The 4,320-nt window shown below is 42.5% G+C and overlaps 1 pseudogene; it reads right to left on the bottom strand.

Moving 5' to 3' along the window:
* Nucleotides 1–1,604: 1,604 nt before the first annotated feature.
* LOC140710134 (uncharacterized) lies at nt 1,605–4,320 on the bottom strand (annotated as a pseudogene).

Raw genomic sequence — 4,320 nt, 5'->3', positions numbered from 1 at the left:
GGGGCTAATATCAAACTCTTTCTTCCCATTTTCTTTACTCATTAGTGCCTGAACCATGAGGCACCATAGATGTACACTTCATCAGGAGGGTGTAGGGGACAGTGGCAAGGGGAACAGCAGCACAAGAAACAAACAAGGCCACTACTTCTGCCTACATAATAACTATTGTCTTGGAGTGTACAATAATTAATTATGTTCAATGGCTGCCCTCAGCATACAGAGATGGTGACCAGAGTAGATGCAGGGACTACAGAGATACAGCCTGATTCTTGCTAAATAGGACTTAAGTGTTGGCTTATGTGCTGCGCTTCTGTGCATTAATAAGCCAGGGCCTCCAAACTGCCTGCTAAGCACAGGCCAAATGTCATGCTGGGGTGCAATTAAACATTCATGTGTAGGAGATGAGAGCATTTTAGTGTGGGAGAAGATGACAACACCTGAAGACCACAAAACACTGTGCAGAACAAAGGGAAGGCCCATCGTCAACTCACGGTTCTGACTCAGGTGACTGCTGATGTGTTACGGAACCATCAGCCGACAGCAGGTAGGTCAAGCTGAGCAGGTGTCCTGCATGAGGGCTGGTCCATTCCATTTGTGTTGTCAATTGTTTCAATAACGTCTCATGCACCCCACTGGTGAGGAAGGAATTCGCACCCTACGTTTACTGGCACCGTTAAACACCGTTAAACATAACATCTATTACTAAACAGATAAACCAAACATCAGTTATTAATTACATATAGCAGAAAGGTGTAAGTTCCCACAGGCCCAAACAGGGATTAACTTGGGAGCAGAGAGTGGTGTAGCATTAAAAAAGTAATGATGTTCTTTTTTTTTTTTTTTTTTTTTTTGGAGACATAATCTCACTCTGTCACCCTTGCTGGAGCACAGTGGTGTGATCTCGGCTCACTGCAAGCTCTGTCTCCCGGGTTCATGCCCTTCTCCTGCCTCAGCCTCGCTAGAAGCTGGGACTACAGGCGCCCACCACCACGCACAGCTAATTTTTTGTATTTTTAGTAGAGATGGGGTTTCACCGTGTTAGCCAGGATGGTCTCGATCTCCTGACCTCGTGATTCACCCGCCTCGGTCTCCCTAAGTGCTGGGATTACTGGCGTGAGCCACCGCGCCAGGCCGAAGATGTTCCTTTGTTCCTACAGGAGTATGTGATTGGTTTATCTGTTGGCTGGTAGGGAATTGAATCATGAGACACTGACTCGTAAGACTGTAATATTCTAAAATACAATATATAAACTATCATACCATAATGGTGTAATACGATCTTCTACAATACCAAAGACATCGATGAAAAGCCCAATGTTATATGTGACCGAGAGACTGAATGCTTCCTCCCTCAGATTGGTTACAACGTATCGTCCTATGACAGTCCTCTCTCCTTCATTCAAAGTGAACGATCCAAATAACAGACAGAAATAATAAAGAATAAAGGGCAACAGATGCAAAGAACTCACGAGATGATACTCTATGGTAAACTTTATGTACTTAGGAATTAATACCAACTCGGTATTAGCAAAAAACAAACATCTTTACATCAAGAGTAGTTTTTCCTTTAATGAAGAAAGGTGAAACGTGTATAATGGACAAGGGATAATCAAAATTTGCCAAATGAGGCTAGTAAGACTATCCCGACAATTCACAATCACTATTCACTGGTCCATTTATCACAAGGCAATACATACAAATGAAACTTACCTGGCCGGGAGTGGTGGCTCATGCCTGTAATCCCAGCACGTTGGGAGGCCAAGCCGGGCAAATCATGAGGTCGGGAGTTCAAGACCAGCCTAGCCAACATGGCGAAACCCTGTCTCTACTAAAAATACAAAGAATTAGCTGGACGTAGTGGTGGGCGCTTGTAGTCCCAGGTACTCGGGAGGCTAAGGCAGGAGAATCGCTTAAACCCAGGAGGTGGAGGTTGCAGTGAGCCGAGATCACACCACTGCACTCCAGCCTGGGCAACAGAGTGAGACTCCATCTCAAAAAAAGATAATAATGAAATAAAAAAATTAAACTTACCTGCATATTAGAAAAACATCAAAATTCAACCATGAATCCAGCACATTATCAAATCAATAGACAAGAATTCTACCAACAAACAGTATCATTATCTATGAAACTCAAGTACTACTGCTTAAAGAGCATTTACAGAACTCTCACCTCAAGCTTTCCCTGCAAAACAAGGTGAAATGCATTCTCAAGACTCTTTAAGAATGAGCCACTGATAAAAACAATATACTTGTAACTTGTGTAATATTTCATACGTTTTTTTCAAACACTGCACAATAATTAATTTGCATCAGGCTTTCCAAATTAGAAAAGCTTCACTTATAGAACTTCTTTCCAGTGGGAGTTTTCACATGACTTTTCAAGTAAATGTGAAAACTGAAAATATTCTTGCAGTTTCTAAACTATTAGAGTCTTAATCCTGTGTACGTTCTTGTATTTACAAGGTCCAGCCAGCTACAGTGTGCATTTTCATATGTCCTTGAGTGGGGATGAGAGAAATGAAACGTTCCCACATTCTGGACATTCATAGGGTTTTTCTCAGGACTGAGCTGATGTCTTCAAAGGGAACTAACACAACTGAAGGCCTTACCACAAATTTAAATTCAAAAGGTTTTTCTCCACTCCGAGTCCTCCCAAATCTTCAAAAACAGGAAAATCTGAAGGTTTGACCACATTTCCTACATTCTTAAGGTTTCTCTGCAGTGTGAGCCTTTTCATGTTTATGAGGGAATGAGAAAGTGTAAATGTTTTACCACATTTCTTACATTCAAGGGGCTTTATTTATTTATTTATTTATTTTGAGATGGAGTCTCACTCTGTCGCCAGGCTGGAGTGCAGTGGCACAATCTTGGCTCACTGAAACCTCTGCCTCCTGGGTTCAAGTGATTCTCCTGCCTCAGCCTCCTGAGTAGCTGGGATTACAACCATATGCTGCCACACCCAGCTAATTTTTGTATTTTTAGTAGAGATGAGATTTCATCATGTTGGCCAGGATGGTCTCGATCTCCTGACCTCGTGATCTGCATGCACAGGGCTTTCCCCCAACCCCCCGTTGGTTTTTATGTCCTTGAAAAAGAACTAAGACAACTGAAATGTGCCACCATGCACAGCTAATTATTTTTATTTATTTGTTTTGAGACGGAGTCTTGCTCTGTTGCCCAGGCTGGAGTGCACTGGTGCGATCTAGGCTCACTGCAAGCTCCGCCTCCCGGGTTCACCCCATTCTCCTGTCTCAGCCTCCCTAGTAGCTGGCGTGAGCCACCGTGCCCGGCATTATTTTATTTTTTGTAGAGACGGGGTTTCACCATGAGGCCCAGGTTGTTTCACATTGTTTTAATCCAGGCTGGTTATAAACTCCTGGGCTCAAGCAATACACACTCCTTGGCCTCCCAAAGTGCTGGGATTATAGGCTGAGTCACTACACCCAGCCTCTATATCATGACTTCTTTCATGGCGAGTAAGGTGACTGGAATGAATGTAGGCTTTACCGCATCTCTTACATTCATAGAGTTTTTCTCCAGTACGAATTCTTCCGTGGAGGTGAAGGGAACTGAGGCGACTGAAGGCTTGGTCACATTGTTTACATTCATAGGCTTTCTCTCCAGTATGAGTACTTCTATGGTTACAAAGGGAACTCAAACCACTAAAGGCTTTGCCACATTGTTTACATTCATAGGGTCTCTCTCCAGTATGAATGCCTCCATAGTAACCAAGGGAAGTGGAACAGCTGAAGGCTTTATCACATTTGGTACATGGATAGGGTCTTTCTCCAGTGTGAGTCCTTTCATGAGTCTTAAAAGAACAAGAAAATCGGAATGTTTTTCCACATTCCTTATTTTCATAGGGTTTCTCTCCAGTGTGAGTTCGTTCATGTATTAGACAAAACCGGAAACAGTGAACGCTTTACCACATTGCTTACATTTGTAGGGTTTTTGTCCTGTGTGAGTTCTCTGATGTCTTTCAAATGAATTGAGAAAATAAAAAGCTTTTCCACATATCGTACACGTATAACTGGATTTCCACTGTCCGTTATCATGTGTCTTCTAACACCTGGAACAGAAACCAAGAATTTGCCACACTGTTCACATTTATATTGCTTCTCTCCATATGGTTTGTATCCTGAGTGAGCTAGGATGTGCCTATTAAGGAGGGAATGACGTACAAAGACTTTTCCACAAATACTGCATTCACATTGTTTCAATTTAGGAGAAATGCTCTCATTCAGATCAAGCTTTTGTATTTGGCTGACAACTGTCCATACTGACTACCGTCTTTGCTTTCACACAGTCTCTGTATCAT

This window comes from Chlorocebus sabaeus, chromosome 24 (assembly GCF_047675955.1).
Source record: "Chlorocebus sabaeus isolate Y175 chromosome 24, mChlSab1.0.hap1, whole genome shotgun sequence".
Classification (NCBI taxonomy): Eukaryota; Metazoa; Chordata; class Mammalia; order Primates; family Cercopithecidae; genus Chlorocebus; species Chlorocebus sabaeus.
This window is presented reverse-complemented; position numbering and strand designations above follow the sequence as displayed.